General features: G+C 47.0%; 1 protein-coding gene across 3 annotated transcripts in view; it reads left to right on the top strand.

The window, feature by feature from the left end:
• Positions 1-4930: 4930 nt before the first annotated feature.
• The window catches only part of FBXW7 (F-box and WD repeat domain containing 7), a 188283-nt gene continuing 179784 nt past the window's right edge, over positions 4931-13429 (top strand). Inside the window, exon 1 of one of the 3 annotated variants that reach the window (XM_075149497.1) lies at positions 4931-5353. The gene's annotated coding sequence lies outside the window, so the exon portion shown is untranslated. The remainder of the gene's footprint in view (positions 5354-13429) is intronic. The other 2 variants (XM_075149499.1, XM_075149500.1) reach the window with 2 other exon arrangements.

The raw sequence follows: 13429 nt of genomic DNA on the forward strand, positions 1-13429 counted from the left end.
TGTTGATGAGATCATCTGTGCTATCAGCTTCCTGAGCTAGTGCTGTAGCAGCATCGTCCTTTACCTTTACTTGCAGTAAAGGCTGGCTCTGCTGTAGTTATGTATGGCTAAACTTTCATCGATGTTGCTTGCAGTAAATTTACTCCCTTTGTCTCCCAAACAGGGAAGAGGCTTGGGAAATAGGCTCCAGTTATTTGACTGCATCCATGAAAATTGGCCTTATCTGTCTTGGAAATTTCTTCTCTCTTTCCCAGACTTTCTATCTGCAACTGGGAAGTGTTAGGCTGTTACATCTCTTGAAAATGAGATCTTGGCTAGCTCTTTTTTTCTTTACCTGTTCCTTTTATTAGAACAGAAAATTTGCATTATAACTCTGCTTGAGCTCAGTATGTCCGTGAGGCCTTGTTTCCTATAGAAATGAAGATGAAAGAAGATTTTCATTCTTGTTTCTTGTCACTTCTGTTGTATCTTCTATCTTCTGTTTGAATGCAATAGGTTCTACCTATGACCATGATTTTATTCTCTAAGTCTGGTGCGACTTGCTTGCACACAGCTTTACAGTATTCAGTAAAACCATGGGAGAAATGTGTGTTATGACTTACCAGTGAGTCTAACATTCTTGAAAAGAATAGCAAGAAAACAGAAATGAACCAAATGTCTAGCTCCTGGGAGGGAGGAGGTTTCAGTTCCATCATGCAGGATATTTAAAATGACCTTCCCAAGGTCAGCTAGGACAGCAGTCTCATTTGTTGGGAATTAACGGTAGAACTAACCGTGACTTTGCTAAGAAGGTTGTCTATAAAAAAAAAAAGGAGCTCTTGCTTCTTTACTTGAAGTCTGTCATATCCTTACATGAAGCAGATAGATAGGCTGTTTCATACCATTTAGGAAGTGGCAGCAGGCGGTCTGAATTAGTAGATTTAGCATGAAGGTTTTGACAGCCTATGTGCAACATACGCGCTGCAGCTAGGAGGGTGAAGTTTGAGTCGGATGAACCAATCTATATTTCACTAACAACAAAAAGTGTGGCTCTACTCCCTTGTCACTTGCTTATCTTACCCATTTTGCTACCTTTTGTCTGCTCCCGGGATTTTTTTCTTGCCCAGCAGAACACGCTGTGATTAAGACAGCTGCTGATCCGGCATCCCCCGCTCCATTACCTGCCTCCTCCTACGCCTGCAGCACAACAGCACAGCTTCCCCACTGCTCTGGCCTGCGTTTGGCAGGGGGAGATCCAAAATGTGGACAAGCACAGGACTTCGTGTCCAGTGGGACTCCCTCCTCACAGGAGTCCCGCTAAAGGGTCCGTTTCTCAGGCAGCAACCCTGCCTCAGAAACCCTCCCCAGCCCAGGACCCCCACACGTGTGCACCACCTGTGACCCCAATACGCGGGCTGCCTGCCTCTCCCACCCCAAACCCTGACACATGGAGCCCTGGATACGGGCAGGTTAGAGAAGCTGAAACATCTGCCTGAGACAGCACTCAGGTTCCATTCTCGTTTCTGCGGGCAGCATGATGCACAGCACTGCAAGCCATTAGGATGTATCTATCTGTAAGCACTCGCGGCAAGAAGTCATAAGAAAAGTAAGGATGTGAATTTAAATTGCGTTAGTCAAAATGAACTAAACCTTGTACAGAAGGCCTCCTTCAGCATTAACTTCATTTGGATCCATGTTTTCCCACACAAAAAAATCCTTTATGCGTTCCTTTATCTGCCAACAGCACTTCAAGCTTACAGAATTTATCATAGACATCTGATAAAACCAGAAATATGGGCAAATGAATCAGATTTTTAAAATGGTGGTTTAGTATTTGAATTTGCTCCTTCCATTTGGTTGTTTCACCTTATTATTTTGTCATTTTAAAGATGACATAGTACAATACAGGGTCAGCTTTCCTCTATAATAACAATTTTCTTGTAGATTTGTTACTAATGCATGTGCCCTCTCTCTCCTGGCTAACTCACATTTTCAAATCATCATCTAATTTTTCTATGCCTTTTAGCATGTAATCTATTCAGTTACCAAGGTCGTGGGGAAGTTTTAATGTATTTCAGTGCAGTTTTTCTTATACATGCATTTTAAGCGTAATAAAAAAATGACAGATTGCAGTCTTGCCATTAAGCTTAATACCAACTTCTTGTGCAGATGGTAGTCCATCAAGATTAAAAACGCTTCGGGAAGAAAATACATCCAGACAGTGAGCAGGTATCCCTTCAGCCTCTAGACAAAGTGCCTAAAAACAGTGTTTCTCTAGTGCTGTCACTATTTCATGCACAGTAATAACCTCTGGCAAGTTTTTTGTGTTCTCACTGGATTGTATGTTGAAACAATGCAGTTCCTCTTAAAACTGTTCTGTGTTTTATTTTTAAAATAAGTTTTATTGAAATTGTATGTGTGGTGGCATTGTAGTCTGGCACACAACAGTGTTAATCTCCCTGCTTAGTTCTGCCATTGATCTGCAGTACGATTGCTATTTTTATCCCTGCTGTTTGAAGTACAGTCAGTCATGACCACATTTCCATTAACGACTAGGCGCTGAACCATTTTAATCTGTGACTAATAAAAAATCGTAACATTTTCATTAAATCCACATACAGTCTTGGCACTATCATCGGTGCTGGCAGAGTAGTGATTTTCTGTTTCTTGAGCGATGCATCTGCCATTGTCAGTGATCTACACCGATGAGACAGCCAACTTTTTCCTTCTCTCCCCAAGTAATATGTACTCAGTATTAGTGTCCCAGATATGTTTGATCTATGTGTAAATCTATTATTCAACTGGCAGAGGGAGAACACCACAATGAAATGGAAAGCCAGAAGAATAAGCGATAGGTCCAAGAAATAGAAACTAGTAACCCCTTGACATGGACAAGGTCTGAGGGAGAGACCTCCATTCTCTTAGCTCAAGGGACAGAGATCCATACTGTAGAGGTAAAAGTTTTAGCACTGCTATTTCCTTTGCAGAGGGCAAAAAATGCACACACATTTTTGTAAACTTAGGAAATTGTGCCCACAAACAGAGATGTTAAAATAACATTGTCATTCTTCTAGTCTAACTCTGCCAAAATGAAAATATTAGAAGTAGATTACTCATGCCGACTTGATTCCTGCCTGCTCCAGGAATATAAAGTTTAAATTAATTACCTGGTTACATATTTATCTGTGCACTTATTACAGGGCTGCTTTGTCATTCTGTGGGAAAGGTGAGTGATGCTCTGAGGAACCGGGGCTCACTAGCGAAGGGGGCTGCTGTCTGCAGCAGCACCCCCTGCCATGTTGTGACAGAAGGCGTAAGCTGGGCAGCGACTGAGGTGTGGAGCTTCAGCTGGTGCAGAAGGGACCTGGCCGTAGCTCTGGAGAGCGAGAGTGCTCCTCTGCTACGTTGTCCCTGAGGGGACACGGGAGAGGTTTGGAGACTCAGGTAAGCTCGAACATCTGTTTTTAATGCACAGAAAGAGAAAAATCAGGTAAACGAGGTTATGGAAAAGGTAAAGAAACATCCAGCGTAAGATGATGGAGAATAAGAGGCAGTATTCAAGCTGAATAGCAGACAGGAAAAGAGCTAGTGGGCCATCAGGCGGCTTTTAGCGTGGTTAGATAGCCTCTGGCCCGGCGCTGGCGTGGGCTCCGGGCAGAGCAGCGGCCGGCTGGCTGCGGTCTGCCCGGGAGATACGTTAACACGGCAGAGATTGGCACTCAGAAGGTAGGAACCGCCAGACCTAAGTTACATGAGTAATCTTAATTTTGCTCTCGTGTATGTGTTTTATGATAGCGGCACGATCAAATACCGCGGTTTTTTTTTTTTCCACAGGGCCTGAGCTTTTCTCGGTGCACAGGCTGGATGCTGCGAGCAGCCATCCCACGCACTTAATGAGCGGCAATTAAGTATTTTCTTTTTTCCTTGTGTTCAATGAACAGCGTCGTATCTTCTGCATCGCGTACTAAAGGAGCCCTGGAGGACCTCCGTATAACGGCCACAACTCTGTAATAAATGTCAGAGGCTCCTGTAATTACCTTTTTTTTTTTTTTTTTAAGAGAGCAGTGTAACCCTTACTCCGATGACCGAGTTTGAGGAGCAGAGGGACACGCTCCTGCTGGGGACAGGACCCCCCCACCCTCTGGGAGCACCCGCGTGGCGGAGGCGCAGCAAGGACGGCCGCGTGACTAACGCCTTTCCCCGCCGTTTCCTGAAACCACGCGGTTTGCGGACACGCAGCAGCACAAGCCAGGGGCCGGAGGGAAGCGGCGCCCTCGCACCGGCCGTTCCCATGGCAGCGCCAACGCCCGCCCCTCCCCGCCGCCGGGGCGGAGGCACGCGCACGTGCGCGCGGGCAAGGGCTTCGCGCCCTCCCCGCGCCCCTGACGTCACGGGGGAGGGAGCGAGCGTTGCCCCCCCCCCCCCCGTTCTAGGCTGAGACACGAGCTGCCCCGCCCCGCGCGGCGGGAGGGGGCGGGGCGCGCTGAGGCCGCCGACTGCGGCTGCGCGCAAGCCGGTGCGGGGCCAGCCCCGCCGCGTGACACCGCCCCCTTGTCCCGGGCTGAACCATGCAGCCGCGGCGGTACCTGCTCGGCTCCACCTTGCTCTCCTTCGGCGTCATCGCTCCGCGCCGGCACGGGGGCGGGGCGGGGCCTGTTGCTGGGTTACGGCTGTCATCCGCGCGCGCCGCCGCCGTGCTCGCTCTCTCGCCCGCCCGCCCGCCCTCCCCGCCCCCTCCCGGCGCCGCAGGAAACGAGCGGATCCCGGGGCGCCGCTGCCCGCCGCCCCCACCGCGCCCGGCCCCCCGGCCCGGCCCTGCCCCGCCGCGCCGCCCAGCGCCCCCGCTCCCACATGCCGGAGAGCGGAGTGGCCGCGGCGCCGAGCCCCGCCGCCCGGCTGCCCCGCGCCGCCCGGCTGGGGCCCTAGCGGCCCCCCCGCCGCTGGAGCCGGGGCCCGGCGGCGCCCGCAGTGCATGAGAGGGAGAGCGGGGCGGGGGCCGCGGCCCGAGCCACTCGCCTCCCGGCCGGCGGCGGCGGCGCGGGGACCGGCCCGGGGGGCAGCGAGGGGCGGCGAGCCGGCGGCTCCATGTGAAAGGACGCGGCGGCGTACCTGAGCCGCCGGGACAGCCGCAGCCGGGGGCGGGGGGAGCGGGCCCGGGGCCCGGCCCCGAGCACCACCTGCCCGCAGCCCGCCCGGGGAGGGCTGGACCCGCCTGCCCCCTTGAAGCCGCCCGGCCCCCGGCGGCAGCCTCGGGGCAGCGGGTCCCCTCCCGCCGGGGGAGGGGGGCTCCGCCTCGCCGCCGGTATCACCCCGCCGGCGGGAAGGCGTGCGCGCCGCGAGCGGAGGGAGAGCCCACCGGAACCCGTCCCGAAAAGTGAGTGTGAGCGGGAGGAGCCGCCGGGGGAGGGGGGCTGGGTGCCCCGCGGCCGCCGGTGGAGCACGCGGGGGCCGGGCCGGGCCGGGGGGCGCGGCGCCGCCGCCGCTTCCCATGCGGCTCACGTTGCCGGCTGCGCACGGTCTGGTGCCCCGCGGCCGGGCGGCTCCCGCCCGCCGCAGGCTGAGGGTGAGGGAAGCGGGGGGGCTCCGCCGCCGCGGCCCCCGGGAAGGGCTGAGGTCTCCTCCGCAACTTCTGCCGCCCCCTTTGTACCCGCCGCGGCGCGGCCGGGAGCGCCGGCCCCTGCGAACAAAGGCGGCGGGCTGTTAAAGGGCTCGGGACCCCCTCCGTCCCCGCCCGAGAGAGCCAAGCGGAACCGCTGGGGCGGAAAGTTGTGCAAGGCCGGGAGCGACGCGCACGGCCACGGTGCTGTAAGACCTGAGGTTTTCAAACACCCCCCCCCCAATTCCCCCCCCCCCCTTTAAAGGGTTGAGTGGCTCCTAGCAGAGCCTGCGGCTGCCTCCTGCCTGCCCATTTTCATAACACTTGGGTGGAAAATGCCACTGTTATTGTCACGGGAAAACGTTATTAAGGAGCTGCTTTTTCACGTGAAGCATTTTTTAATACAGTTTAAAAGCCAAAAGTAGTCTTGGCTCTTCCTGTTTATCGGAGAAGTTGCTTCTTCACGAAGCACGAGCAAGTGCTCTTGCTCTCGCTCCAAACCTTACTCTCAGGCTGGGGAACGAAGGGTCTCGTTTGGGAATGAGACTCTTGTTTGTTTCCTTGGGCTTTGCTTTGCTTTGCTTTTTAGCATTTCTGCAGCGTGCAGAATTTCCCTCTGAACAAAACTGCAGCAAAACTTAGATTGTTTTAATAGACTATCTTAACTTGCTCTTAACTGAAGAAAACACCACAGTAGTTAGTCAGAGAAGGAACGCTTGTGTCTGTCAGTGTTAAATTGTACTATTCAGGAGTTAAAATTTATGCAACAGTTTGTTACATGTGAAGAGGCTGTACTAAAAAGTGAAGAGAGTAGGTTGAATATAATTTATTTGATGAGACAGTGTTCAGACATAGATCCAGAAATCGTAACTCTGCGAAAACTGTTGTCTGCATGAGTCTAGCCTCAATGCTGATTCCTCTCCACATCTCCCAGGAAGGAGTCTAGAAAGGCTTTGAAGGAAAAGTTGTAGGATTTGTCTGGTTCTTCATTAAAAGAAGAATAAACGGCTTGTGAACATCCTGTGGGTCAGTTGCTAGGGTCCTGCTCTTCTGCCTTTACTTTACCAGATGGAATTGAGCGTAGAGGAAAAAATGTGGCAGAAATGTATAGTGGCTGAAAGTCTAAAATACATGCGTGTGAATGGAAAGCCATACTCCAGAATTCCAGCAATGTGTGCTTGCTCTGTGCTTTAGTTTGTTTGTGCTACGCATTTGAGAGTATGTACAGTCTATTTCCCAACTGTGTACTTGTCTGTTCCACTGAGAAAGAGCCTCTGAAAACTCAGGGGAAAACCTAGACATCAGTAGGAAGTTCAAAGGTAGACGGGGCACCTGACGTTTCGCATTTTCTTTTTGAGACCAAGTACGCTGGCAGGTAAGATGACGTTTTTTTTTTTTTCCAAAATATCTCTGTATCTTAAGCTCCCTGTTATCGCTGCCCTTTTAAACAAGGGGAGTAAAAGAAGTTGAACTCTCCATTCAGTTCACTCTCTGGTTTTCTTGGCCTCAGAACTAGGAGGTCAGGAAAGGAAGTTGCATTCTCTTTGGGCCATAGTGTTAAGGAGGTTCTCAATGCTATGCTGTATTTAATCTCTACAGGAGCTAAAAGGCACTATATCTTTTTTCGATATGGTGATTACACTTGCTTTTATGTCACTTCCCGGTTCCAAACTTAAATCTGTCCTTTCCCACTCCATCGTCATCTGGTTGTTACTGGCAGCCTGGTTCTGTCTCTTGATGGCACTTATGCATTCTTGTTGGTGTTCCAGGTTCATAAATATCTCAAGAAGATACATCACTTTATGTTATTAAAATGATTTTTGTCACGGTTTAAGTTTTTCCTCCCATTGCAGCTTAGATCTAATCAATGTAGTTCCTTTGTTCAAGCTGAATAATTTACTATTACGGCAGTGTCTGTTTGGAAACATAAATGTTTATCAGAAAGTATGTGAATTTCATTTGCATTAACTGTTAGAGAAGCTTTTATAATAAGAAGTTTTTTAGTTTAGGGAAAGAAATCATTTTTATCTTTAGACTCTTAGACTGAAAAATTAACTTTACTTCCCCTCATTATGTACGCCCATAGTACTTTGCAAAAGTTTTGTTAATTACTTCAATGGAATTTGTTGTCTCTGAGTCAGTAAAAGAAAGGAATGGTGTGTGATAATTTAGGCCTGGCAATGTTGTTAAACAGAGAGGAATGCTATTCTTCTGTCTCTTTAAAGTAAACTAAGTTAAGTATCTTTTGTTCAGCATGTTTTAAATTCAGGCTGTATTTAATGAACATGTTTAATCTTCTGGATCTTTTTCTGAAGAACACGTGCTGTTAACTGACTATATGTACATTGCATTTGAAATAAAAGTAACATAAACACCCTATCTGCAGAGCTGCTTCAGCCTTCTCTTATGTGGACTGTGTATACCGGGTAATTCTTGGAAGAGATGGTGAGGTGTATGTGTAATTGCTCTTGAAAATGCTCTTCCGTGACAGAAAGTATTGTGATTTAGCGAATTTGTGGAAACTGATGGATGTTTCTTTACTGAAATGCTCCATGTATTCACAGGATAGACAAAATCTGTTTATCAGGATCACTTCTACGGACTTTAAGATAGTCTCTTGCAACAGCAAAGGCTACAAAGACTACAAATATTTGTCTGATGAAGACTTAGAACCATGTAAGCATAGAAGTTATCTTATTGTTAACAAACTTCTTGGTCTTGCCTTGGGGTGGTACGGCCACTGGTTATTACACAGGCTGTTCTGGTTTAAATCAGAGGTCAGTTTAGCCCAGTATCCCCTGTCTCTCAGTGGTCACCAGTGGATGTCTGTGAAAGCAGACTGCGTGCTTACAAGTCCCTGTCGCAGAACACCCTGCCGGTTGCTATCAGTGTCTGCTTCAGGGTTGTGTCATTTCTGTGCGTTTGGCAACCCTTGGTGGCTTCCTTTTGGGTGAACGTGTTTGGTGGCTTTGAGGGAAGAGTGGGCAATTCACTGCTTAGTGACTTGTTTGGAATACATGAGTCGTCACCTGTGTTGGATACCTTCTAATTCCTGTGTGAGGAGAGAGGAAGGATACCTGATCCCTGTCCACTCCTCACCTGTCACAGTTTCGTGTTCGATAGAAAATGAAACATGGTTCTCCAGCTTTCGCTTTATATAGATTATGGGTGAAATAATAAAGTAATCATTTTTTAGCTCCGTTCTCTGATCAGCCGGAATCAGTAAATAAACATTAGGCACCTACTTAAATATTAAAGTACACATTTACTTTTCTCCTTTGAGAACTTTGTATATGCAAGACATTTGTTGGCTGTAATGAATGTGAGAGGCATTGCAGCTCACTTGTGAGGGAGCATTTCTTAGGCAGGGAGAGGGAACGGGAGCAATTACTCTGTTGCGATGTTGTGAATCCTGCCTACTTCTTTTTACCAGTGGTTCTGATCAGCCACTCCAGTGTTCATCCTGTATCAATGCATACATTGCAGTTAAGTGTTTTCTAATAGATCCTTGCCCTTTTTTTGTCAGTAATGTGGATATGATTTCTTGTCTGTAAGCACTGCCACTTGCAGCCCGTATTCCTGAAGTTTATGCTTAAAAAAAGCCCAATAACTATATGTTGGTGGGTTTGTTTTGATTTTTTTTTTCCCTATATTTACTTTGAAATAGCAAATTTCTTTTCAGAGCTTGATCAAAATAATTTAAATTTGGAAACATAATGCATGTATATTATATTATAATTTAGTTTGTAAGGTCCAGGACTTCAAAAGTAAGGAATGTCAGAATAAAAAGGAACTACTGCATTCAATCCGGTTAATGCTCACCATGACAAAAAGTACATGGTCATCTCTTCAAGACTGCTCATTTTTGCAAAATAGACAGATCTTTATTATTCAGTAGCTCTTCATTATTTCTTTTCTCAGTATTCTCTGAAACAATTTTTACAAGGGCGAAACAATGTATTTTTTCCATAATATCATGTCTTAACGTACCAGCAGACATCTTTTCCCGTTTGATGGGGCAATTGAAGATATTACCATCGTCTAGAGAATACAGTACCCACAGCTTGGCTGGTAAGAGGAAGTGTGTGAAATAGTCCTTATTGTCCAAAACTAGCTTGCTTAGCTCAGATAAGCTTTTCCTGCATCTTGACCCGAGACGGTTGGCTTTGCGCTGGAGGACAAAGAGTGTTGGTGTGTGCTGTTTTGTTAGCACAATTCTGATGTGATGGTTTGGGCAGGTGCATGCTCAGAAGTAGCTACAGGAGGAAGATTTGCTCTCAAACAGCTCTTTTTTTCCCTCCTAAATACCTCCAACATGATCAGTGGCCGTTGCAATATGAACTAGTAACATTTGTCTAGTTCTTTGACCAACTACAAATAGGGCCCTAAAATGGAGAAGCATGGGATGTTTTGATTGTATGTGCTGGTTTCAGTTTTGGCTGTAATGTAGAGTTGTACCAGTACGATACGTTTTGTGATGATATTTACCTCAGATTGTATTTAAAAAAAGAAAACCGGTTTCCCTTTAATAGTCTCACAAAAGGTTGAGAGTGCTGTTCAGATTTTGTAACCCAAATACATTGTTATGATACTGATCAACATTTCGATGTGTCCTAGATGTCATGTGGGTGTGGGATCACTGGGATGTTGGGGGCGGGGGGGGGAAGTAATGTGTTTCTTGAAATTGCTTGATCTGTGTTTCTGATTGGTAACACAAGACTGCTTTCTAGCAGCTACGGTATCAGGGAAGCCTTCAGTAGGTAGTGGATGGAATTTAGTTTGTCATGTGACCTGAAATTGGATGGCTGCTTATAGTGGAGGGACAGCTCTGAGGTAGTTAAGGTTAAGTAATGTTTCCTGTTTAAAGACTGACTATTCTAAGTTGTCCAAAATGTGAATGTTTTGAAATGCTTTCTTTCTTTAAAACCTTTCAGTAATATGGGTGGCGTGAGCTGCCTGTTGCTTCGCTGGAGAAGCAGCACTGAGAAGTCTGTGAGTTCTTCAGCACGGGCAGGCTGAGGTGAGGTGTACTCAGAGGGCAGGGCGTACTGCTGAAGCAACACTTTCTAAGCACAAGATTTGCCTCCTCACCAAGGCAGGAGAGCTGCCCACAGGTGGAGCCGAGAGGTGTGCATATGCTGTGGTGAGACCTGGCCTCGTGGAGCTGGAGCTGTGGAGAACGGGACGTTGGGGGAGGAGGAGTTGCAATAGCTCCCTCTAAACCCTTCATAAACATTGATCAGTGAGTCTTGCCACTGCAGTATCCTGGGTTGTAATCATGGATTCATTCTTTCCCTTCCCTGGTCCCCCTCCTTACGCATGGATTTCTCTTAAAAAATTAGAAACCTGAACTGAATCTGGGATAATTGTTATGCCTGGTCCTGTGTTCCCTTCTCCAGTTCCTCAAGCTTTTGGTCTGATGTCAAAGCTTGTCGTTCTCCCTCTTCAGCACTTCTTCCTTTAGAAATGTCGCTCTGGGTGGCTAAGAAGGTGGGAGGAGACCTTGACGTGATACAGGTTAGCAGAGACTTCCCTTGTGTGTTCCCTTGCAGGGATTATCAAAGAGCTTAAGGGTGGTGGTGGAGAGCTGACTGCACATGGAGTGTTGTGGGGTCTTTTTGATAGAATGAAGTACTCCCGAACTTGATTGTGCAGAGTCAGGGTTACTCAGCTGTGGTTTTGTAGTGTTGTAGGTTGTGGCAATTTCTTTGAACTTCTGAAGGACAGGAACTGCAAACCCAGAGTGCGTGTTGTTGACAGTATCTGCTTAGCTCTGCCCTCTTTGACTGGCATAATGTCCTTACTGCACACATTGGCTCTGTGTTCTCACAGATGCTGGTGAATACTTCTGGAGCATGTGTTTTTCAGGATAAAGTATATCATGTTTTCTTTAAGGTGAAACGTTATGTTTAGATCTGCTGTAGCATGCAGTTTGCCATATTACAAACTGCACGTGAAAGGATATTGTTCTCTTTATGTAAAATACATGATATGCTTTATAGGATAGAATGTGTGTCTGTATATATCTGCAGGAATGAAAATAGTCACAATGTTTTCAGAAGCTAACAGGCTACTTTAGGACAAGCTACTTGGCTTACTAAATGACTGACAAGCCCAAAACACCACAAGCCAAAGCCAATGGGGAAGAAAAGATTTCAAGCTTTTTCCCAACTTCCCTTTTTAGGAGGGTAAGCTGCTCCGTGTGTTCGCTGGCAAGTGCAAGCCTTTCAGTGTTGTGGCATAGTTCATGCTTGAGAAGTCCCTCACTAGCTGTTGCAGTGGCTGCAAAATCTAGCATTTCTTTGCTAGACCTGACAATAATGGGTACATGCTTTTCTTGACTTCTCCATTGCCTAATAAAGCTAGTTTTTAAAAGAATGTTTTCTTCAGTGTTCGAGGCCATAACCACTTAATAATGATAACCAAAACTACAACTTTGGATTCAGGCCTCTCTGAAGAAATGTTACTCATCTTTTGTGGCAAGTGTGGTCCCATGTAGCTTGGCATGGTTTTGAACCTCTGTTGAAGACAGGCTGTCTACACCTTTGCTTTACCAAATGCTGTGTCTTTGCTAAGCAGTGTTACTTGTGGCCCTGAGCTCCGGTCAGGTGGTCAGTAAACCCGCAGTTTGCCAGGAGTGCCTATTTCTCTTGCTGTATATCTTGTAATTTTGTTTTAATTCATGCAATGATGCTCAAAGCAAGAGATCTTCTAGCACAATAGAAAAGGGCCCTGAAACCACAATCCTGGAGATACCTTCGTCTAAGTTATTTGTAACGTTTGTTTCTGAGTTCTGCTGTGGTAGTTTCGTCTGTTGTTCAGCCAGAGCTGATGAATATGTCTTCAGATCCATGGCATTTCTTTGAGTGGGTGGATCACTGCAATGACAGGTAAATTTTTTTCTTTACTGCAGAGTACAATAGTGACAGTTTTTATGGATCTTGAGGGCATCTTCAGCATCCTTTGAATCATGCTAAGGTAAAGTTGCTGTGCACTTTTTCTTTTTGCCAGGAAACTTTTGACACTATTTCTTTCTCCACATACCTAGATAGCAGGCCCTGTTGGATATTCCAGCAAGATGGAATTTGAAATAATCAGTTTGTTTTGGGTACCGTGTTTGGGAATTGCTTTTCTCCTCACTTGCTACTTGTTGCAAGAGTCCTGGGGGAGGACGACAATGATTCAACCTGCTATGCTTCCCCCTGCCCCAGACTGCCCACCTGGTGCATGTTTAAACTTCTTTGCGTAACCAGGAGGGGGGCAGATGCGCACCCTTGTGACAAGCCTCTGGTAGAAGGGGGCAGTTGTACCCCTGTGCTTTCATGGCGTGTTAGTTGTGTTATCTGTAGTAGCAGGTGGATCCTGACTGTGCTGTCTCTGGTCCGGTTAAGAGCTTGACTTAGTCACTGCTTGACTCCAGCTTGATGGACTTTGTCTTGCCCTGGACTTGCTCTGCACTACCAGCTCTGCGGCACGCGGCCTTGTACGGCCGCTTTGTGTTCATGAAACATGGCAAGAGTAGCATGCAGGCTTTGGTACACAGTAGTAATTCTATGTTTTGACATTATGGGTCTTCAGGGAGGTGAAATAGGTCCTACTAAGAATATCTTAGGTGGGCTCTAACAGACAGGTGTCTGAACTTCCAATTTTTCAAAGATGTAATACAGAAGTGTGTTTGTGTTAACGACCCTGATTATCTCCATAGTGGCAGTTTCTTAGCTTGTCTAGATGTTTAACTTAACTTTGAAAGTTTTACATACCTGAGAGTGCACTAAAACTAGGGTGGTTCTTAGACATGGCTTGCTGTAGCAAAACAACTTTGACATTCACGGTTATATTTGATTTGTTTCCAGG

This window comes from Calonectris borealis, chromosome 4, assembly GCF_964195595.1.
Source record: "Calonectris borealis chromosome 4, bCalBor7.hap1.2, whole genome shotgun sequence".
In the NCBI taxonomy this organism is placed as follows: Eukaryota; Metazoa; Chordata; class Aves; order Procellariiformes; family Procellariidae; genus Calonectris; species Calonectris borealis.